This window comes from Protopterus annectens, chromosome 9.part0 (genome assembly GCF_019279795.1).
Source record: "Protopterus annectens isolate FY-2018-M chromosome 9.part0, PAN1.0, whole genome shotgun sequence".
Taxonomy (NCBI): domain Eukaryota; kingdom Metazoa; phylum Chordata; order Ceratodontiformes; family Protopteridae; genus Protopterus; species Protopterus annectens.
The window spans coordinates 1,632,620,820-1,632,645,596 of record NC_056743.1 but is presented as its reverse complement, the minus strand read 5'-3'; positions in this window follow the sequence as shown (position 1 = coordinate 1,632,645,596).

Sequence of the window (24,777 nt, the reverse complement as noted above, 5' to 3'; positions counted from 1 at the left end):
TTATTTTAAGTTTCTGTGTGATCTCTGAACTCTTGAATAGCACTGTGGTGTAATAGTATTTTCTTGTGTTTTAGTATTTATTATTAAATATTTTAAACCCTTCTCAACTGTGGCTGGTTTATGTAGAGATAAGTTAATCTCTAGAGTACATTGCATATTTAGAGTTTACTGTCTAAGCCATTCCTATAGCTTTAGCCCTGGGCTATACTACCAATTGGATAATAATATTGCACAGTAATAATTGGACACCCTTTTAAAGGCCTTTGGGTAGCTGATAATTATTAGCTGGTGGTGGCAGTAATTACTACCATATAGTCTGGGTAAAGGGGCATAGTTGGAAAATCTGTGTCACCCTTTCCCAGGAGTGCCTGTGAAGTTGTATAAATACTTATCTCAGTGTGTGTGTGTGTGTGTGTGTGTGTGTGTGTGTGTGTGTGTGTGTGTGTGTGTGTGTGTGTGAGACAGCTACTTGGGCAGGGTCACAAAGCACTGGTTAGACAGAGAGGGTACTGGAGGTTAGCTTGACAGCTAGGCTGACATCTGGACCCTTTAGCTGTGCTAGTGGGGAGTCTTATTGGGGACCTAGGGAGCAAGGGAGCAACCAGCCCCAGACTGAATGTGATCTCTGTGTGCACTTAAGGGAAATTGTACTTTCCTGTGTGTATTTGTTATCCTTTCCTCTTATATGAGACACCCTCTCTGGTGTTAGTGGTGAGGATTGAGGCTCCTTGATTGCTGGGCCAGGGCACGGGCATCACATGTGGTTTGCAGTGGTGGGATCCACTTCACATTTGTGGTGGCAATTGATATCCACATCACATATTAATTAGTTGGCAAATACTAATTGGCTTGTAGGTAACTTGACATCTGGCCAGCATACCAAAACCAAAACCTTCCATTTTCTCGTATATCCATTGTGTGACCTCAGCCTGTGAGCATAGGGGTACATAAGAGTAAAGTAAGGTCCTCAGAATATCTAGAGGCATAAGATACAAGTTCAAATAAGAGGAGGTGAGGGGCAATTCTCCATCCTCAGTCCACAAGGTGCTGAGAGGCCATAAAAATAGAATGGGAAGGATACAATACTGCAACAGTGATCAGCAGGATGTCTACTGTTATGTAAATTTTTACACAACTACACTATGTCCTTTCTTGGATCACTGTTGTAGTATTTCAATAATGATGGTGATTCACGTAGCTAAAAGTGGTAGACAGTGTGAAGGGTGAGAAGTACAGAGAAGACAAAAATGTTAGTGTGTACATTTAATTTTTAATATGCTTTCATAACTGAATGAAATTTCAAGCATCCTTCAGTGTGCAGCTGTTAGTTTGCTTCTTACCTAATATTAACAAATGCTGACAGGGTGAGAAAAGTATAAGGTTTGTTCGGAGTAGAAAGTTCTATCATGGAATTTGAAACTTGTGCCTAATATGGAATGTCATAAACAGTCAGGAGATCTTAGTTAGCAAAATTAAATGCTGTAGTGTTCATTTTTAATTGGTCGGTGGTAGTTTTATAACTGATAGAATATTGTTGATTTAAATCAAAAAGGTAGAAAATAGTATGATTCTTGTAGCGCAAGGAGACAGGATCTTGAGTTCCCCATCTCCCTAGTATGTGTCTTTTAGTGCAATAAAGGAGATTGTTATTCTCTGCTAATCCATCTCACGTGAAAGTTATTTGGTACCTTAACAAGAGTAGGTGGACCTGAGACAGGGGAACTGTTCCCCAACCCTAGCAGGACATATCTGGCAAAGGAAGTACTTGATATAGAAAATGCATGTACTAGACAGGGTTTTGTAAACTTCTGAAGAGAAAACTAGGTGGATGCTTCTAGAACAAATCGGAATCAATATTTTTGAAGAAGGCACGAGAGAGAGAGAGAGATTCCTCTGGAGAAATAATCCTTCACAAGTGAAGGCAGTGACTTACCATGGTATGAATAACATAAATACATGGATTTTGAGATACATTTGGTGATTGTCCATTTGAAGATGGGGCTTTCCAGTTTGCCCTACTTAATGGAGCCAAAGAGCTGGTTTGTTTTCTTAAAGTCATTTGACCTATCTAGGTTGAATCTATATTTTCTGTTCATATTCAGGGACTGGAGAAATCTCTCAAGACTGTTTTGTGAATTTGGAAAGAAGGTAGGGAAATGAGTGGTTGAGTGACAATTCATCAACCACCTTGGGCAAAAAAGAGGGGTTAGCCCTTATGTACATTAGGGTTTGAAGCTCAGAACTCTTCTTACAGAAGTGAGGATGACTAGCAAAACTGTGTTCAAGATACAAAATTTTAAAGAGGCAGAAACTGCTAGGTCAAAAGGTGGTAGGATAAGTTTTTCCAATACAAAGTTGAGATCCTGGGGAGATTCATACCTCTCAACTATCCAGATTTTATTTTTTTGCATATTATTGGTCTGTTCCTCATAAAATTTGTGACTTTCTAAGACATCATTGGGGACTGATCTCACTAAATAATGATGTTTTAGACTTCATATCCTCCAGAGAATGCATGTCAACACAAAACCTGTTATTCTACTAATATTCCTAGTTTATGAGAGCAATAGTTAAAGTCTGTCTTCATTTTTGTCCCATTGTCCCCCATTATTTTTGGCTTTGTCCAGATTTCTTACACTAAGAGCTTGAAAGGTATGGAGGAATAGCTCTCCTAGTTAAATTCAAGTGAAGGATGTCTTTTAAAACGGATTTATTTTGAATCTGGAGAGCAAGTGGTTTTTAAGGACAGACAGACAGTGGCAGAATATAAGTGGGCCTTGATGGAGGAAAAGGTTAGCCCAATTTTTAGTAACTAACACAAATAAGTTAGGAACACTGACATGAAGTGGGCCTCATCCTTCTTAAGACACCGGATTGAAAATCTTTTCAATATGAAGATGTAAGATTTTCTTGTAGTAAGTTTTCTCAACTCCTGGAGCACCTGAAGCACATTCTCAAAACATTAATGTCTGAAATTAATTAAGACTCTGTCATCCAAAAAGTCAGAATGAGAACCTGTAAGTTGGGATGAATTAGAGGGCACTTTATTGTGTAAACAAGTCCACTTTCTTGGGTAACTTGAAGTGATGACCCCTGGCTAGATGCATGAAATGGCAAACTAGTACTACATGGGCCAGCAAGAAATCACAAGCTAGATTTTTGGTTTGTCATGTTGGATCTTCAGGAGAATTTTGGGGATTAGAGGGGAAGATATAGAAGTACTCCCCCTCTACAGATATATATAGCATCCATTCTCCAAGGCTGTGGACAAGGACTACTGGAGCAAAACAGTTTGAGCTCCCTATTCTGAGAGGAGGCAAACAGATCTATTTGAGAAACACCCCTTCTGTGGTCAATGTCCAGGAAGACCTCTCTGTTTAACTTCCATTCCTGAGGGTCTTCCATGTACCTGCTTAGTAAGTCTGCAAGAATGTTGTCCTCTGATTAAATGTAAATAGCCTGCAGGGACAGATTTACTTTTATACCTTGGTCCCATGCCAGAACAGCTAGCCTGCACAGATGTTAGGACTTGATCCCCCTAACCTGCTCATGAACCACATGACTGTAGTGCTGTCTCTAAAAATCCCAAAGAGTCCCAAGTTCCTTAGGTAGGAAAAGACCTGACAGTATTGAAAAAGGTTAATTTCCTATACATTGATGTCTGTCATCCAAAAACGTTCTCAAGTCTCTGATGAATGTATCAGAATTAAGTAGAAAATGCAGTTATTTAAGAATGTATGATAATAGTAGATGTCTTGGTGATCACTGGGGCAATATTCCAAACTATTGGATTATCTTGCCAAATAACCAAGTTGTCCTTTCTGGGGTACCAAGGCTAAAACCTTCCATAGAGCTATACATTCTAATGACTAAAAGCTTGTGGGTATAAGAGTACATACATGGATATATGAGTGTAAATTGTCAGACTATCTCTAAGCCAGTAAGCAGTAGATGCTTGAGAAAGAAAAAAGTATGTCAGCTAAGAGGGGGAGAGGCATAGGAGGATAGTTGTCCTCCTTGGTAAAGGAGGGAAGCAGAAGAAAGCAAGTAGGCAGAAGGTAGGGTGAGAAGGAATACTGTAACAGGCATCAGTAGGACCATCTATTGTTATGGTAAGTTAATAGATAACTACAGTATGTTCTTTCTTAGATCACTGTTGCAGTATTGTCAACTGTTGGGAAATTCCTAAAGGTTATGGGGAGTAAGGTATAAGAGAGCTTTCCAGTAGTCTGGAAAGGGCTGACCTGGTGAAGGCAGCCCTGGATTTACAGAAGGCATCCAATCTGTAATGTTTGGTAAAGCTGCATACTGAAGACCAAGTAGCTGCTTTTACAATGGTCCAAGAGTCAAACCCTTGCAGAAGTCTCTAGATAAGGCTACTGCTTTGATAGAGTGTGCCTTTGCTGGATAGGGTAGCATATGCCATGTTAAATGTAGCAGAAGGTAATGGATTTGGAAATTCAGTTAGTAATAGTTTGCTTAGAAACCTATTCTCTAGCTTTGAATCCTGGAAGGAGATGGAGAGTTGGTCCATTTGAGAATATCTTTAGTATTATCCAGGTAAAATCTGAGCTGTCTGTGGACATCAAGGGAATGGAGGATTCTTTCTCCCCTGGTTTGTGGACTATGGAAGAAATATGCACCTTGATGGACTGATTAAGGGACAGTTCATTCACAACCTAAGGCATAAGTGCCTGTAGTTCTGAGACTCATCTGGCAGAGGTAAGAGCTACCAGAAGTATGTTTTCCAGGTACATAATTTGTGAGCAGCACAGGCTGCTGGCTTAAAGGTAGGGATTGTACATTTTTCTAACACAGAGTTGAGGTCCCAACCAGGAGGGATAGCTTCCCTTACTGGTTTCAATTGTAGTGCACCCTTTAAAGACTGCGTTAAATCTAGTCTAGCCAGAAGATGAGGATCCAGAAGTACAGAAGCAGGAATAGCTGAAATGTGTACCATCTTAGATAAGTACGCTAATTTGGATTTCAGCAGCTCACACACAAAAAAAGAGGACTGGTAGAATGGTGGCATCAACTGGGACCTTTTCTTTTGCCAGACTCCATACAGAAAATATTTTCCATTTTGTTATGTAAGATTTCCCAGTATTAGGTTTTCTTGCCTCTTGGAGAACCTTGGGCACTTACTCAGAGAACTGATGTCTAAAGGGGATCATAATCCTTTCATCCAGATGTTAAGGTTGAAGGATGACAGGTTGGGATAAAGTAGTGAGTGCTTCTGCTGTGTGAGCAAGTCCACTATGGAGGGAGGTTTCTGCTGATATTTCTTGCAAAGCTGAAAAGAAAAGGGAACCAATGCTGCCTTGGCCAAAAGAAAGTCACTAATAGGATCTTTGGGTATTCCATTTGCATTTTTAGGAAGACCTTAGGGAGAAGACAACGTGGAGGAATGCATTTAAATACCTCCCTTTCCAAGGAAAGGACACTGCATCCATTTTTCAAGCTTGAGGACAGTAAGCCCTGATGCAAAAGAGTGGGAGTTTTATTGCCAATGGAGGCAAATAGATCTATCTGTGGCACCCCCATTTGTGGACTATGTTTAGGAACATCCCCCTCTCCAACATCCATTCATGGAGGTCTTTTCTTGATCTGCTTAAACGGTCTGCTAAAGCATTGTCCTGTGAGGGAATTTAAACCAATTGGAGAAGGAAGTTTGCTTTTTTGGACTACTCCCAAACCAAAATATCCAGTAGGCACAGTTGGTAAAAACTGGTGTCCCCCCTGCTTGTTTACCTACCACATTATGGTAGTTTTGTCTGTGAATACTATGAAAGGACATGGGTACCAGTGGTGTCTGAAGGTCTGCAGGGCCTGCAGTAGTACCCTCATCTCATTTAAATTGATGTGATCTGATCTTGTTTGATATCCAGGCTCTCCATTCTTTGTTTGATGCATCTATGTGCAGATGTTCATCATGTTTCACTGTTGCAGTCATGACTGTAGTGTTCTCCCCTGCCGACAGGCAGCCCTTGGTCGGCCAGAATCCCAAAGTCTGGGTCCGGCGTCGGCTGTTCAACCATGCTCCCTGACGTCAGAGCGCCAGGAGTATAAAGCTGACAACCGACACCATCTTTTCCAGTCTTTCTTGCCGTGCGGTTATAGCAGTTCGCAAGTGCCGGTCGGCTGACACCTGACAAATTCTACTGATATACTTCGGTCCGAAGACTTTCTTCTCCACTCTCAGCTAAGTACCCCGTTGGGGAAACTTTTTTCTTGCTCCACTCCGATGTCAGAAAAAGTTAATAATTGTATTTCATGTGGGAAGCAAATACCTCATAAGGATTTTCATTCTTACTGTATTCCTTGCTTGGGCCCTGACCACGACGTAGCTAGTTGTCGGTTTTGTGCTAGATTCAATCAACGTACAATTAAGCGAAGGTATGATTTTGCTTTTCATTACATCGGTAGGCGCTTTAACTACAAAATGTCATCGGATACAGTCCCAGCTACCGGAGTTCACAAGCGTCGCAAGGATAAAGACAGGCCTCCGAGGTCCAAATCTGATGATAGTGCACAAGCGGAGCCAGCTTCAGGTTCGGTCGTCGTCAGTGAGGTGCTTTTGCAGCCCCTGTTGTCGGCCATTTCAGAACCGACGGCCGAAACGGACTCTCATGAGGAGCCAACCGGGCCTTTAAATATTTCTGTTGCAGGACCTTCGGACTATGCTCCTTCGGATGGATCCGGAGCCGCTGTGCAGGTACCGGCCAAGGGTTTTCAGGCCTACTCAGCTCCTAATAAAGGCAAAGCCAAAGACAAAGGCAAAGACTCCTTCAAAATCAAAGACTTCAATACAGGCCTCTTCTGAACCAGCTCCTAAGTCACAGAAACAGTTACTCAAGATGGCGGAGGATTTAATTACTATGATTAGGGGTTCTCATCCCCCTCCAGACAAAAGGCCAAGGCAGAATGTTTCTTATGATTCCTCTGATCAGGCTTCTGTTTCCTCAGTTTCTTCTTCTGATCAGGAATATTCTTTCCCTCCTTATGAGGATTCTGATGCTGAAGAATCCATTCCTTCTGCTTCTCCCCCGGAGGATTTCTCTTTTGGGGAAACTTTGCATGAAATGAGGGAACATTTCCATTGGGAAGGACAGGAGTTTTCAGAATCCAAGAAAAGACTGAGGGAATTTCTTCTTCTTCCCCAACATAGACCCCTGGCTATTCCTCCTATTTGGATATTGTAGATGATGCCTTTTCGGAGGCTAACTTAACCCCTGACTCTTTTCCTCCTGCTCCTGTTAAGCCTGATAGACATTACAGGGTTCCTGCTTCCCATCAGTTTTTATACAAGAACCCTTCTGCTGACCCTGAAACCATTTCTCAGGGTCCCAAGGGAGTTAAGGCCGCTTCTGCCAAAAATCCCATTCCTACTGAAAAGGATTCTCGATCCTTAGAAAGATGGGGCAAAAAGGTGTACACTTCTGCTACTTTGTCTATTAGGGCTTTAAACTGTCAGTTTCATATGTTTAAATACCAGCAATTTCTATTGTCTGTCTTAAAACAGAAGCTTACTTCCATTTCTGCCTGTGCAGATGATAAGGAATTACATGACTTATTGCACGCCACTGAACAAGTTTGGAAGCATGGTTTACACTGTGGATTTGATGCCTTGGAGGCTTCTTGTAGGGCTGCGGCCTCTGGTACAGTCATTAGAAGGCATGCATGGCTAAAGGAACAGAATTTACCTGAACAAATAAAGGCTAAATTATTGGATGCTCCTGTTCAGCATGATGTTTTGTTTGGATCTAAAGCTGAAGAGGTAATTAAAAAGATGGAGGATAAGGCGAAATCCATGCAAACAGTTAAATATTTCTTACAAGTAGAGCCTCCTAGATTTAGCAGGAATTGGCCTAATTGGTCCTTTCCCGCTTCTGACAGGCCTCAGAGGGGTAGCTATAGACGTTCCAGAGGGAGGCCTCAAGTGCAAGCTGCTTATAGACCAAGACAGTGGACTGCTTCCACCCCTAGGGGAGGAGAGGACAGGTCACAATCTCAAAGGAAACAAACTCATTGACTCCCTCTGTTGGGCTACAGGAACTTCTTGCCTGGAAGCCTGTCTCGGAGGAAAACTCTCTCTTTTTTATCAAAATTGGACTCAAATAACTCAAGACAAATGGGTTTTGGATGTGGTTTTAAGAGGTTACAAGTTCCATTTTCATATCTTGCCATGGCCAAGCAGATGGCCAGACCTTCCAAAGCATCAATGGACGGAGGCCTTAAACCAGGTGGAAGCTCTTTTGGCTATGAATGCCATAGAACAGGTTCCTCTTTCAGAGATGGGAAAAGGTTTTTATTCAAGGCTTTTTCTAGTCCCAAGGAAGCAAAACTCATGGAGACCCATCCTGGATCTGTCGGTCTTGAACACCTTTCTAGAGATTCCAAAATTCAAGATGCTTACTCTACAGCAGCTACTTCCAATGCTGTCCAAAAATGCATGGATGGTAACTTTGGATTTAAAGGAGGCATATTTACACATTCCCATCAGGCAGGATCGCAGAAAATACCTCAGGTTCAAAGCCGGATCGAGGCACTTTCAATTCTCTGCGCTGCCCTTTGGATTATCTACTGCGTCCAGGGTCTTCACCAAATGCCTGGCTCCAGTAGTAGCTTACTGCAGACTCAAGGGAATTCAAATTTACCCTTATCTGGACGATTTCCTTATTCAGGCAGACAGCAAGGATGTCTTACTCCAGCATCTAGAATTTGTACAGAACCTCCTCAAGTTCCTGGGATTCTCTGTAAACATAAAAAAGTCAAATTTGACACCATCACAACAGATAACTTTTCTGGGTGCGCTACTAAACTCCACAACCCAGATGGCATTTCTGACATCCGAAAAACAGTTACAGCTGGCTTCAACTTTCAGAACCTTGGCAACTTTAACTCATCTATCTGCAAGGAAATTCCTGCAGGCTTTGGGTTACATGGCCTCCTGCATCCTTCTCATACCATATGCAAGACAGCACATGAGGAAAATACAGTGGTACCTAAAAAGTGTATGGTCTCAGCATTGCCACAGTTTAGACATACTGATCTTAATCCTTCCTTGCCTTCAAAAGGAATTTCTTTGGTGGTCCATGGCATGTGCTCTAAACAAAGGGAAGCCCTTCCGTCTGCCTCCTGCCTCTCAGATTCTAACCACGGACGCCTCGAATTATGCTTGGGGAGCCCATTTTCAGGGCAATTGTTTGCAGGGCCTTTGGACAAAGGATCAGAAGCACCTGCATATCAATTTAAAGGAAATGTTAGCCGTTCAGAAAGCTCTGTTGGCCTTCAGGAATCTTTTACAACCAGGACAACTGTTAATACGGACAGACAACACCACAGTTATGTGGTACATAAACAAGCAAGGGGGATCTCATTCCTACCCCCTTTGCAGACTAGCCATGGATCTATGGAACACAGCTCTAGCTTGCAATCTGGATCTTCAAGCTCAGTTCCTACCAGGGAAACAAAATTTCCTGGCAGACAGTCTGAGCAGAAATCTTTCGGATCCACACAAGTGGATGTTGGACACCAAAATATTCAGGATAATAACAGCAGTCTGGGGATGTCCTCACATAGACCTCTTTGCATCCCATCTAAATCATCAGCTACAGACTTTTTGCTCCAGGACTTTCCACAGAGAAGCTTGGAAAGTGGACGCCCTGTCATTCAGTTGGAGGAACCTCTCGGGATATGCATTTCCGCCTCTCCCTCTTCTTCCACGGGTTTTATTGAAGATAAAACAGGACAAGCCCAAGAAGATAATCTTGCTGGCTCCAAATTGGCCTCGGCAGTTTTGGTATCCAACTCTAAAAAACCTATGCCTGGAACCCCCTTGGGTTTTACCTCAGTCTCCGAACCTTCTATCCCAACATCAGGATCAGGTTCTACACTCTCATGTCAGAACTCTCAGCTTGGCAGCCTGGTTAATCCAGGGCCTTTGATTTCTTCTGTACTGCCCAAGCAGGTTATGGATGTCATTTTAGAAGCCAGGCGTCCTAGCACTAGAAAATCTTATGCAGGAAAATGGAAAAGATTTTGTTCCTGGATGCAGGCTCAGGATTCTGATCCCCTTCTTCCTAACATTACTTTAATTTTACTTTACTTGACAGATCTCTTACATAAGGGTCTCTCTTTCTCTTCCATTAAGATACATGCCTCTGCTATTTCTGCTCATTATAATACAGACCCTCCCATCTTTTCCCACCAGCTCATGCGACAGTTTCTCAGAGGAGCTAAGAACTTAAGACCTCCTAGATCTCCTCCTATTCCTGCTTGGGATCTCAACTATGTTTTGGAAAAACTAACCTTGCCTCCTTTTGAGCCTGCTTCCTCTTCTGACATCAAGTTTTTATCTTGGAAGACATCCATCCTGTTAGCCCTAACCTCGGCCAGGAGAGTTTCAGAGTTACAAGCTCTTATGGCTGTGGAGCCTTATATTATTTTTCATCAAGACAGGGTATCTTTGAGGACTAATCCTACCTTCATGCCTAAGGTGGTTTCCAAGGTGGCTTTAAATCAAACTATACACTTGCCAACCTTTTTCCCCACTCCTCAAAATAAGGGGGAAAGGATCTTACATTCCTTGGATGTGCACAGACAGCTACGTTTTTACCTGAACAGAACCAAGGACGTCAGAAAATCAGATCAATTGTTTGTTTCTTATGCTTCAAGTTCCCAAGGTAAAGCCATTTCAAAACAGACCATTTCTAAATGGATAGCTCATGGAATCAGATTTTGTTATTCTAACCATGGAAAGAAAATCCCAGGGAGTATACGGACTCATTCCACCAGAGCTGCTGCCACTTCTGCGGCCTTCCTCAGGGGAGTTCCTACCAAGGACATTTTGGAAGCTGCAACTTGGAGTTCAGTGCATACATTTTCTAAGCACTACAATCTACCTCTCTACTCTAGGGCAGGCTTTGCCTCTGCAGTCCTGCAGGGCCTTTTAGCCGCCCCTTCCTCTCTATGACCACCTCCCTTTCTTTCAGCTTTGGGATTCTACCCTACAGTCATGACTGCAACAGTGAAACACGATGAACATTATACAGTTGTGTACACCTACCATAAATGTAGATGTTCGAGTGTCTTCACTGTTGCAGTCTGGGTTTCCCCCCCTCCTGTCCCCTCTTATTTTTACTTTTGTGTATTTCCTTTTTCACCATTCTTCTGAGGTGTATTTGCAAAGGTTATGGGACCTTTTTCATTTTGGGACTCCTGACATCTGGGGCAAGAAAAACTGGAGAAGATGGCGTCGGCTGTCAGCTTTATACTCCTGGCACTCTGATGTCAGGGAGCATGGTTGAACAGCCGACGCCGGACCCAGACTTCGGGATTCTGGCCGACCGAGGGCTGCCTGCCGGCAGGGGAGAACCCTACAGTCATGACTGCAACAGTGAAGACACTCGAACATCTACATTTATGGTAGGTGTACACAACTGTACTTTCCTGTCTTGGTGTCAACAATCTGAAGGGTAGACTCGGGCTGAGCTTTATTTGTGTAATCCACCACAGGATTTCCTTCTTTAGGCATGGTATGAGATAGAGCTATGAATCCATGGGATGGGAATGTTGGGACCAGGTGGACTTCAGGTACCACTGGATCTTTCTCATGTGGACTCTGGTAAAGGGGATCATGGGAGTGTTATATGTCATGACTCCCTTACTGTACAGGACTAAAGAGGAAGAAAAGAGAGGAAGTAACTGGTCAGGTTTTTCACTTTGTCTGGTGGTAGGAAAGCCTGCAAAATATTGGTGTTTAGTCTCCCTCTCAAGAAATACATATCTTGGGTTAGTAACATTGCAGACTTCTTGAGGTTGATGGTGAACCCTGGGCCCTGAAGAAGGGACAAGGTGAAATTGAGATGTACCAAGAGTATCTGCTGTGATGGTGCCTATATCAACAGGTCATCCAGTTAAGGGAATGTATAGATTTCCTGAGTCCTGTAGAAAATTATGATGGTTTAGACCCTTTGTGAAGAATCTGCAGGCTGTAAAAAGTCCAAAGTATGAAGCAGAGAACTGAAAATGTGATGAGCCAGCAGAAAACCTCAACAATTTCCTGAAAGCTGGGTGGGATGGGATGTAAAGATAGTCATATTTTAAGTTGAGAAACACCATGAAGGCTTCAGACAGAATGAGAGTTAAGAGTCAGTATTGACAAGAATTTGAAGAATGGGACATGGAGAAAAGTGTTTAGTGTGGGAAGGTCCAGAACTGGTCTCCAGAATGATAGAAAGAACCCATGTGGCTGTGGTGAGTAGTAGCCAGTTTTTTTAGGGATGAACTAAGCCTTTTGGACAGGGGTAGAGATGGACACAGGATGGGGAAGAGGGCATAAAGTAGTCATGCAGACTTATCCATGTAGAGCTAGAGCTCCTGTCTGGTTTGTCCTGAAATGATTTTCTTTGGTATTTTCCTGGCCTTACAAGAAGGTTAGATTACCTACAAGCAAAAGAAGTAGACTTGGCAAGGTAATCCCTTTGGTATCTTTATACCAAATAAATAAACATCTGTCTGCAGTCCTTCAGAATTTTACATTGTTCCTGTAGCAGTTTGAAATAACTAACAGCTTCTGGACCAAACAAGAGATCCCTGTTTTAAGGGGAGTCTAACAGTTACTTAATAATATCCTCAGAAAGGGGATGAGAATGTAACCATGCACACGTACCCCCTGATCACAAAGTCTATAACAGCTGACCTGGATGAAGGTTCTATTGCATCAATATTATATTTTATGCTGTGCCTAACCACTTGGGAATCCTTAGCTTCCATGGATGGGACTGTTGACTACTACCTGTTCCCTTAAGGGAGGACAGTTTTTAATTTAAATTGCTCAAAATAGAGAATATGTATTTAGGGCTAGTATTTTACAGCTCTAAAAGTCAGAATGGAAGCTGTATAATTTTTTTAACCCAATCTGTCCATTGCCTGTTGTCTTTGTCAGAAGCAAGATTATTGGCAGCTTTGAAGCTATTTAGAGGGCATGACCATGGACAAGGAAAACACAGATGCATCTGCCAAAGGATTCATGTACAAGATCAAGTCCTCATAGACCTTGAAGAATCTGTCAGGCCTTTTAGAGACTGGTGTCTTAGAGACAGGTGCAGTGGAATTGTATGCAAAGACATCAAGGAAAGTCTCCAAAACAGGTAAGACAGGTGCAGGAGGAGGTGTGCTCACTTCCAAGAGGCTATAGTACCACTGTTGGATATCAGAAATTTGTTTTTATTCCCATTCAAAATAATTCATCATATTAACAATAGTTGCACCAAATGAAACTTCCTCCACTGGGGAATTAAGGTTATCCACCTTATATTCAACACTTTCAGTCATATTACATGTATCACCATTTCTCTTACTTAACATTATCAAGTGCCATAAACTTAAACAACAAGTTTAGACTCTGACTCAAATATATGTCAGTATAATGTATTGGTGTTTATTTGGCATTTTATGTCAGAAAGATGTCGACAGATATGGTCCTTGAGCTTTCTTTTTGTCTTTCCCTCATAAAGTGAAGTGCACCCTTGACAAAGAGCAATACATGCTATATTAGCAGAGTCACAGTATACATAGCTGTTACATTGTATATACTTTATCAGTAACTTGAAGTGCAAAATGATTAGTGCAGAGAATATATTTTTCAAAATTTGAAATTTCCATATGCAAAAGTTCCTTTCTTCTGACTAAATCTACTGTTGATTGTAGCATTCCACTCCTTATAATATAATAATTGTTTTACATTACAACCTTTTCTATAGCTAAAAGCAGAGCATTCTTCAATAGTTCCTTCTGGAAAATCTCATAATGGTAGGATATGCCAGTGTTTGGAAATAATCTTCTTTACATCCTGTGTGTATCGGGTTCCTATTAGATGACCAAAGACGCATTCTTTTGAATGCGTCTTGGTCGAACTTGAAAAGATGAAAAGGTAAAATGAAGCGGCATATAAGCAAATTCTTTCCCTGGGAAAGAAGTCGCTTGGCGGCATCTGTTACTTTGCCATTTTCGTCGCTGTAGTGCGATCTTGGAGTTGGTATATTTAAGTAGGGGGGTGTGGGGGCACAAACCCCACATCGTGGGTGTAGGGAGGCAAAGCCCCACACTTTATGTTATGTTTTAAGTGTATTTATTTTTTTGAAACAGCGAAAAAAATCACTGTTCTAAGCATTCGAGTTTGTAAGCTTTCGCTTACATGGGGTTGATAAATCATCGTTTGCCTTTCTAAGCATTCGATGATTTAATATAGACCCTGTATATCTATTATATGTTGTTGTAAATCTTAACCTAAACTTGTTGGGATGATTAGACTCTCTATCTGTTATGGAAAAGAAGAGCTTACTACAGATGTCCATGCTCCAATGGTCAGCTGGGGTTCATTCTCTAGTTGAGCATAGTTATATCCCTCTCAGAAAATTCATGTAACAAAAGATCTAATTGTTCAGATACTTGTTCATCACTAGTGATTAATCTAGAATAGCGTAACATCTGTCATTTGACAATATTTTTAAAAACATGTGGGGGACACATACTAGTCCAATGTAGAAGTGTATTGATACATGTCTCTTTCATGAATGGACTTGTGCCTAATTTGACATTTGGCAAAGTTTTCTATCCTCATATCCAGAAAGCCAGTATTACTAATAGAATAGGATATCATAAATCTTAATAAAAATGTGTGGTGTTGCATAAGTATTCTACACTTTTGCACAAATCATCACTACTCCTCAAGATAAAAATATAATCAACAAATCTTTTATAAAATGGGATACTAGTCTGAAAAATATTTTCCTTATTAAAAACAGAGTTGTTTTCCCATGCTTCTAGTAGCAATAGAAAGCTTGTTTGAGCTAACTGTTTATTTTATATTGTTGTTCAGAATTAAACTAATTGAATTTTAAGGTGTTCTACAATGTTTGCAGTCTTGATATGCTTTATTGGCTTTCTTCTTTGTGGTGGTTTGAGCTCTTTCTAGGAAAGAAGGCAAAACCTTAGTAGTGAACAGCATTTTACTTTCACTAAGAATGATACCTGAATTGAAGGATAAAATAATTAACTTAATTAAATGGCTAGCGAATTCGTCTCACTTCAGGGGACGTGTGTGTTTGCGTAGGATGAAATAATCAACAGAAAAAGACCCTACCCACTTTGTCAGGGATATCCAGCAACTTTCTATTTGTCTTGCCCACATGCAATGCAGTGCAAATTTGACAAAGAGCAAATATGCATAGACACTCCCCTGCAATACCAATGGATCTTAATGCATGATAGGCATTGTGCCCTGGAGTAGAGGGAGTATTATGTCTACAATAGGACTATGTTTCTGTAATTGCATACTGACTAAAACATTTGCTTCCCCCATAGTGCCTTTCCTAGGTACAGAACTTATATGGCAGACATCGAAATACTGAAAATTCTAATTTGGATAATATCACAGTAGCTCCATGGAATGCTAGAATCTAAATGACAAAATCTGAGAACTTGAGACCTTCCTGACTCTTGAAGACATCAATATTTTTGCAAATACAGAAACATGGTTCCATTGTAGCGATAACGCTCCATCTACTCCAGGGCACAGTGCGTGTCATGCATTAAGATCCATTGGCTACTGCAGGGGAAGATACAAAACTGATAGAAATCATAGCTATGGAGAGCAGGCTAGCAAGTACGGTAGGTGCACAGGCCAAGCAAACTGTAATAAGACTAAAAAAGAGAAACAGCACCTTGGGAGCATGAATATTTATTAACAAGACCAGACCGGTTTCAGCATATTACTTTCATCAGTGGTACATAAAATAAGGCAGTATAAACACTGCAATATATAGTCTATCTAATTATAAACAAATGACATAATTTTCTGACTACTGATTAATCAGTCTGATACTCAACAATGAAATGCAATAAACATAATTTCAAATTTAAACAAAACGTTTTTTTTTTCTTTTTACTTATATTCATTAATGACACTAGACCTATAAAATTGTCTATGCATTAATGGATTCAAGACCCATGACATGAAAAGAAATGTTGACAAAACCCTACAGTTTGTCATTTAATTCCAGTGGGAATAACCCCCCAAATTTAACAATCCATTTCCTTTCCTTCATGTTTAATATGCCATGCCACCCTGTTTTAAAAGATCTGTTGCCCGATATTTTATCAGTGACTATAAAGGTGAATTTAGCAGTATGATGAACAAGTGAGTGCCTGTATAAAGTATTAGTGGCCCTTGCATTTCTAATGTCTCCTAGATGTTTTGACATCCTGCACCAAATTGTCTAGACGTTTGCCCCACATAAAAGGCTTGACAAGTGCAGGTGGCCAGATATATAATCCAGTCTGTTCCACAATTGGCGTAAAAATTCATATCAAAAACCTGCCCGGTGTTTTTAGTAGTAAATGATTTGTTTTTAAAGGTGCAGTGTCCACAAGGGTACGAACCAACCAATCTCTCTCCTGTTAATGTTGTTTGATAGTCAATAACATTCCGATCAGTAGTTTTTTGTAATGAGAAAAAAGAGACCCTAATGTTTTTCCCTGCCTGAAGGAATATGAGCATCTGTCCCCCAAAATGTCACACAATTCCTCATTTGCCTTCAAAATATTACAATACTTCTCAATTACATCAGTCAAAGAGGCTGCGTTCCTACCAAATGTAGTGACCATTCTCAAAGTGTCTGTGTTATCCCTCCTGGATGAGTATTTGTATTATAATAAGATGAACCTAGGTTTGCTATCTGCCCATTGCATGGCCAAATTCACATTCTGTATACTGTAACCCCTTGCTAGGAACCTGTTAGCTAAATCTCGGTGAGAATTTGTCAAATCCTCTTGTGATGAACAGATTCTCTTTAAACGCAAAAATTGAGATTTGGGGATATTTTTGATTTTATGTTTGGGACGGAGACTGGAGGTGTGTAACAAGCTATTGTATTGTGGATATTTTCTATAAACAGTGGTGCGTAATGCATTGTCTGGTTGACGCTGTAATTTAACATCCAAAAAGTGAATCTCATCTTTATGAAAATTCACAGTAAACTCAGCCCCCACTTATTTTCATTGATGTATTTGATGAATTCCTCCAAATAATCACTGCCTCCTTTCCATATAAGCCAACAGTCGTCCAAAAAACGTCTCCATATATCAATCTCTAGCAAGTACAGGTTATGTGACTCATTATATATAATATGTTCTTCAACGTATCCTATGTATAAATCAGCATATATTGGGGAAAAAGATGCCCCCATTGCTGTTCCTTGTATTTGCCAGTAACATTCATTTTTGAAATAGAAAACGTTTTTCATGAGGACATGTTCGGCCATGCAAATGAGCAAGGTGTTGAAATTAGGATTGTAAAGGTTGGCCTTATTTAACCAAAATTGTAATGCTGTTAGACCTGCCCAGTGTGGAATGCTGGTATAAAGTGAATTGACATCCAGGGTACACATCAACCAGTGGGGTTCTAATTCAGACTCAGACACAATTTGTAAAAACCCAGTTGTGTCCTTTAACCTAGCTCTGACATGTGGCAATAGTGGTTGTAAATGTTCAGTCAGGAATGTTGATAATGGTTCAGTAAGGGACCCAATACCCGATACTATGGGTCGACCCAGTGGCGTCCTCAAAGATTTGTGAATTTTGGGCAGTAAGTATAGGTATTGTTTGCCCGGGTCTTTTACCATTAAATGTTGTCTTGTTTTGACACTGATAATTCCATTATCCATTGCTTCCTGCAAAAAATCATCAATCTCTTTTTTGAAATTCAGAGTGAGGTCAGTGGGCATGTTCATGTAATGCTGAGGGTTAGTCAATTGTCTAGTTCCCTCCGCCCAGTAATAACTGGAGTCCATAATCACCACCGCCCCACCCTTATCCACTGGTAAAATAGAAATATCAGTGTTCGCTCTAAGATCTGTGAGAGCATTTTGTTCAGCCATTGTTAAGTTGTTTCTAAGAATCTGTGAGGAACTTAGATTATAATGTAGATCTCTGATGACTGCCTGTTGGAAAATGGTGACATGTTTGTTCATGGGTGGACTGAAATCAGATTTATAAAATCGAAATTCAGCCAAATTTTGAGAATGATCCTGTTGACCAAAATACAATTTCAAATTGAGCTTTCTACAAAATGACAACATGTCAGAGATAAAAATGCTTTCATCCACAAAAAAGCCAGGGATAAAACCAAGACCTTTATTTAGTAATAATTCCTGTTCAGATGTTAAGACATGTTTAGAATTGTTGTGCACATTTGACCACACTACATTTATTTCACTATTGATAGAAAGAGATCCTCTATAGTTTTTACCCCTGTGCTTACGTCCCCCCTTTGCTTCCTACCCCTAAAGGGTGTTCAGAGCTCTGACCCCTCTTGGAATCAGGGGAGTCACTAATGTATGTGGATTTGGTGTCAGTGGTGGATGATTCCTCCCCCGAAGTTGTAGTGTTTGGTCTACCTTTTTTCAATACAGATCTAGGTCTTTTTTTACGTATCTGAGTAGTTGTTTGGATATGAGGTTGCCCAGTTTGCCTCCTTAATTGATCCAAATAGCTGGTCTGTTTCCTTAAAGTCTTTTGACTTGCTTATGTTGAGTCTATGTTATCTGTTTACATCCAGGGAGTAGAGAGGTCTCTCAACCCTTTTTTGTGGATTTTGGAAGAAGGTAGGCAAATGAATGAATGGTTGAGTGACAATTTGTTAACCACTTCAGGCATGAAAGAGGGACTAGCCCTTAAGGAAGCCCTATTCTTATGGATGGCCATAAGGGCTTGAAGCTCAGATATCTTCTTATAGAACTAAGGATGACCACAAAACTGGTTTCAAGATGCAAAATTTTAAAGAGGCTGACACCTCTAGGTCAAATGGTGGTATGGTAAATTTTCCCATTGCAAAGTTGAGAAGATCCTGGGGGTGGGATTTATACTTCTGAACTATCAAGATTTTTGCCACATATTATGGTTGTGATCCTCATAAAATTTGTGATTTTCTTGGAAATCAATGAGGGCTGAAGTCACTAAATAATGACAAATATAGGAGTTTAAGACTCCATATCTTCCAGAAAATATATGTCAGCACAAAACCTGTTATTCTACTAATGTTCTAAGTTTATATGAGCAATAATTAAAATCTGTCCTCATTTTTTGGCCCTTTGTCCCAAATTATTTTTGGCTTTGTCCAGATTTCTTACTCTTAGAGGATGATAGGTAAGAGGGAGTAACTCTACTAGTTATATTCAAGAGAAGGATGCCTTTTAAAAACCGACTGACCTTGAATCTGGAGAGTAAGAAAAAATGTGCACTTTATTCATCTGCTTTTACTGTATTTGTGTTTCTTCCTACTTTATTACTTTATTTTGCTTTTGTGTCATCTTAAAAGTACTCAATTGTATTTATTACTGCTTGGTGTAACTATCATTCTAAGCCTTTTGGCTTAAGCACTTGGGCTTCAGACCAGTTGTTTTACATTAAGAAGGTTTGTGGTATGCGCTGTTGTGGCAGGACAGGCAGCTTATATCCTTCTAAGTTGGGAACTGCTGATTGAATGCTCAGTGTCTGTTATTCTTAAATTGTATTAGTTCTGGTTTAAGCACTTGGGCTTCAGGCCAGTTATTTTACATTAAGGTTTGTGGTCTGCACTCTTGTGGGAGGAGAGGCTGGATTCTGCCCTTCTGAGCTGGGAATTTCTGGTTAAAGGCTTATAGTGCCTGCATATTAGAACTGTTTCTTACTGAAATTGGTGTGCCTTGCTTGCTGTAGCATAGACTAGATCTAAGCCTGCCGAATCTAGCTTTGTTTGTATAACTTGAGCACTAATCCAGGCCTTCTTAAAAGTATTCAATTGTATTTATTAATGCTTGGTAGTAACCTGATTGAAGTGTAGCTATCATTCTAAGCCTTTTGGTTTAAGCACTTGGGCTTCAGACCAGTTGATTTACATTAAGAAGGTTTGTGGTCTGCACTGTTGTGGCAGGACAGGTAGCTTACATCCTTCTAAGTTGGGAACTGCTGATTTAAGGCGCAGTGTCTGTTATAATAAAAGTGTATTAGTTCTGGTTTAAGTACTTGGGCTTCAGGCAAATCATTTTACATTAAGGAGGTTTGTGGTCTGCACTCTTGTCGGAGGAGAGGCTGGACTCTGCCCTTCTGAGCTGGGCATTTCTGGTTAGAGGCTTATAGTGCCTGCATATTTGAACTGTTTCTTACTGAAATTGGTGTGCCTTGTTTGCTGTCGCATACACTACATTCAGGCCAACTGAATCTAGCTTTGTTTGTATAACTTGAGCACTAATCCAGGCCTTCTTTTTTGGAGGAGGTTCCCCTGCACCCCAGTGGTGGCAGGAGTGTGCAGTTAGAACTTGTTTGATTGAAGACTACAGGAACAGGGCTCAGTTTTGAGATTTTTTTTACTGGTTAATTGGGTAATTTGTTTAAAAGCCTTTTCTGATTGCTTGTAGTAATCTAAAGCTGTTTTAAGTGTAGTTTTTACTGTTTGTAGTCATTTAAAGTGGTTTTAAGTGTATTTTTTTACTGTTTTTACCTTATCTTTTCAAAAAAAATTGTTTCCTTGTTTCCCACCTTTCTAAGCTAGTATATTCCAGTTTTCAGGCTAGTGCTGAATTCAGGGCTGTGTTTCAAGTTTCTGAGATGCCCATACCTTTCTTGGATTGAAGGAGGTTTCTCTGTTCACCTGTGAGAGAGGGAGCTTTGAGCAGCCATCTGTCCCTGAAGGAGTGGTTCCAGCCCAGACGTTAGTAGTTTATAGGCCATTTTGGGCTAATTTCTATCTTTTTCATTTCCCTGCTGTAAAAAATGTGTTTGCACAGTTTTGCACATCCGGGCAGCGCTGGTTAGCTAGGGCTAAATTATTCCCGGCTCTACCAAGTCTCCTCTTCAGAACCAAAACTAGTTCTAAATTTGAGGTGTGAGAAATGCATGGCAGACAATTATGATCCACTTGTGGTCCCCAGAGTTCCATCTAGTTAGTCTAAGAATGAACCACTTACATTATTAGTTTTTCATCACTAAAAAACATTGATAATGATTCACCGTCCTTTGCTATAACAAGGGCACAGCATTAAATATCATGCATCCTGTAATGAATCACATTCCAGGCTGCTTACTTGTTTGAGGACCAGGATGCAGCCAATGTTGTGAGAAAAGATCTGAATAGTAAATTAGTGCTGCCATATTACTGACAGCAATCTCACTAGGGAACTGTAGGAAAGGGAACTGCTTTAAGAAAGCTCACATAATCAACATCAAAAGAAAGGTAAGGAAGTGTTAATGAGAATATGCATGTCCACATGCTCAACATGTGCCTTATGGCTGAAATTTATGCACTATCAGCAGACCAAAGAGGGTCAATGCAGCAAAGAGCAATCACGTGTCACCTTGAAAATGAGGAGGGGAAGGGGGGGTCAGAATAGAAAGAAAAAGGTGAGTATCAGCAGAGGAAAAGATGAAAGGATAACCATAAGGAACTACACATAGAATAGGCCTTGCTTTGTGGGAAAGATGCCTTATACATATATATTAATCTCTTTCTCTCAACATATGTATATATATAGGTTCATAGGTTCATTGGTGTTTACTAGGCTAACAACCACAAGGGCCTTTTTAAGCCTAGCCATGCATCCCAAATCTCTGACAAGTTCTGATACCCTTGATAAGTATAAGCATAGGCCTGGGAGATGAACCATTTACAGGTTACCTGTTCGCATCAGAGACATAGGTGCCAAACCAGGGATGAATTTCCGGTTTCCCATCCAATTGTCCAAGTTGCACTTGAATTGGATTAGGGAGGAACTCTGCTTCACATGGATGGGGAGCCTGTTCCATAGATGGAGTAGGCTCTGGGATACATACCTATGTCTCCAGCAGGTCCTATTTATATCACAGACAAGGTTGAAGTCTTTAGAATAGGTAATTCTGGTACTGTTTGTTTTGTGGATAAGCAGGAGGGCCATCAGAGTGGGGTCTGACAATGCCCTGTATGCCAGGTATAGATCTCCCCTCACAAGCCTGTAGGAGACGGAATACAGGGATAGGGCCTTGAGGTGGTCTGCATAGGACATATTACTTATACCCTGTATTCTTTTAGTGAGGAACCTCTGTGGACGTTCCAGTTGTTGGATATGCCTGGTTAGGTACATACCAATGGGGACATTGTACTCAATGATAGGTCTGATGAATAAGCTGTGTGAACCACCTTCCCCTCATCTATGGCCTTGGTGACTGCCTCGAAGAAGTCAACCAGGTTTAGTAGGCATGATCTGCCCTTAACAAAGCCAAACTGGGTCGGGTCAAGTGTTTGGCGGTTCCCAATGTGTTTGTTAATGAGTTCCATGATGATGCGCTCCATAGCCTTGCAGACCAGGCTAGTCAGGCTTATGGAGCGATAGTTACCAGGGTCAGTTGTGGCCCCTCCTTTATGGAGTGGAATAACTGTTGCTGTGTGCCATTCTATATATAGCCTGTGGAGAGCCTGAGGTTGAACAGTGTGTTTAGGTGGGGGGTTAGTTTGTTCTGTAACTCATGCAAGACACAGCTTGGGGCACCATCTGGCCCCATTGACGCTGTGCTTTTGGCTTCTGAAAGGGCTGTTTTCATCTGTGCGTCTGTGATTTCCAGGACACTACACTTTTCCGGTATTGTTGTGGACCTTTTTGGGGGTGAGACGGGGGGGTGAAGTTTTCACCGAATCTATCTGCCAGGATGTTGGCAATATCAGTAGGTTCAGTATATTTTATGCTATTTTGCACTAGCTCAGAGCATATCTGCGAGTTGCCACTTAGATTCTTGACATAGCTAAAAAAGGCTTTGTGATTATCTTTCGAATCCTTGGCTATTTTTCTTTCGAAGTTAGACTTGGATGATTTTATGAGGGACCTTAGTTTCTTACTGATACTGATCATGGCTGTCTTTCCTTCTTGGCATTTGCTTTTTTTCTGAACTAGTTTCCTCCTTCTATTGTATAGCCTGTTTATGGCAGGGGTCCACCAAACTGGTTTCCTTCTCTTAGGGGAGTGAGTCTTGGTTTTGCTAGGGATGAAACGATCCATGCATCCTTGTTGGTGCTCATAGAGTGCATTTGTAAAGGTTTCTGCATCTTGGACACTGTTATCCTTTAGCATGGGGGCTGTGAAACTTACCACCTCTGTCTTAAGTAAGGTGAAGTTTGCCATAGAAAAGTTTTTCACTGTGGTTTCCTTGGTTGGAGGTGGTGGTGTGGGCATCCAGAGTGATTAGTTTATGGTCTGATCTAACCAGTGATGGGTTGACCTCCTGTGCGGAACACCTGTCGCCCATGTTGGTGATGACCAGGTATAATATGTTTTCACCTCTGGTAGGGGAGTTTACCAGCTGATCCAGGGCATTTGAGTTGATAAATTCCAGGAAGTGCTGGACCTGGGAGTTTGTACTTCAGTAGTTTTCCCAGTTAACGGTAGGGCAATTGAAACTGCACAATATCAGGGTGTTCGGTAGGGCCTTCATGTTTTCCAGTGTCACCAGAATGGTGGAGTGGTGGCCCTGGGTCATGGAGCGTGATTTGTAGCAGGCCACAATTTGCATTGCAGATTTGCCTGATGTTAGTTGCACATGGATGATTTCAGAAGTATCATGCTGCACCACTAACCTGGAGGTGTAGGTATCGTTGATGAATATGGATACACCCCCTACTTTTGTGTTTTGGTCCATGTTCTGTTGCCGAAATGTGTGGTATGAGTTGTAGCCCAGTAGTGCTGGGGTGCTCTGTGAAGCCTTGAACCAGATTTCAGTTACTGCACAGATGTCGACGTTCTCCATACTGAGGAGTGCTTCGAGCGTGTGCATTTTGGGATTTAAATTCCTGGCGTTGAATAGCATAACCTCATTTTTTTATTTGTACTGATTACGGACGTGGGTTTGACTTTTGAGCCTTGTCTAAAAAAGGCACTATGGGGGCAGCAATAGCCTTGGCCAGTATTCGAAAGCCTAGGGGTGACAGGTGCAAACAGTCTCTTGTGAAGCAATGAGGCTTGTCAAGCATGTCATCCCAAGCTGACAGACACTGGATCCCCTCTGAATGACACCAGAAGCTTAGTCAATTGTTGAAATTGATTATTTTTTCTTTATATAGCGATATCATTCTTGGTGAGGGCAGGATGCCACTCAGGGTCAGGGTCATACCCGCCTGGGCTACATGATCAGAGAGCTCTTCCATGTCTCTTTTCATGTGCCTATATTAACTGGTCTTTCAATTAAGGGAATATCTAGATTCCCTGAGTCCTGTAGAAAACTATGATGGTTTAGACCATTTGTGAATAATCTGCAGGCTGTAAAAAGCTCAAAGTGCAAAGCAGAGAACTGGAAATGTGATAAGCCAGCAGAAAAACTCAAACATTTCTGAAAGTACGGTGGATTGGGATGTGAGGATAGGCATATTTTAAGTCAAGAGACACCATGAAGGACTCCGACAGAATGAGAACAGGGTCTGTAGTGACAAGATTTTGAAAGATGGGACAGGGAAAAAAGTGTTGAGTGTGGAGAGGTCCAGAATTGGTCTCCAGTCTCCTTTTTTTGGCACGAGGTACAATCCATAAGAGAACAATGTTAAGTTGTCAATCTCGCCTTCATTCTTGCTTGATGGGTTGAACCCGATCTCGGCTCATTCGGCTACTGCTTTTAGCTCGAGAACTCCTTTTACCAGCTCGAGGCAGCCCCATATCCCATGATGCAAGGCAGGGAAGTACCCAGATCTGGTTGCCGCTTAAGCAGGAGGTCTTCTCTTTA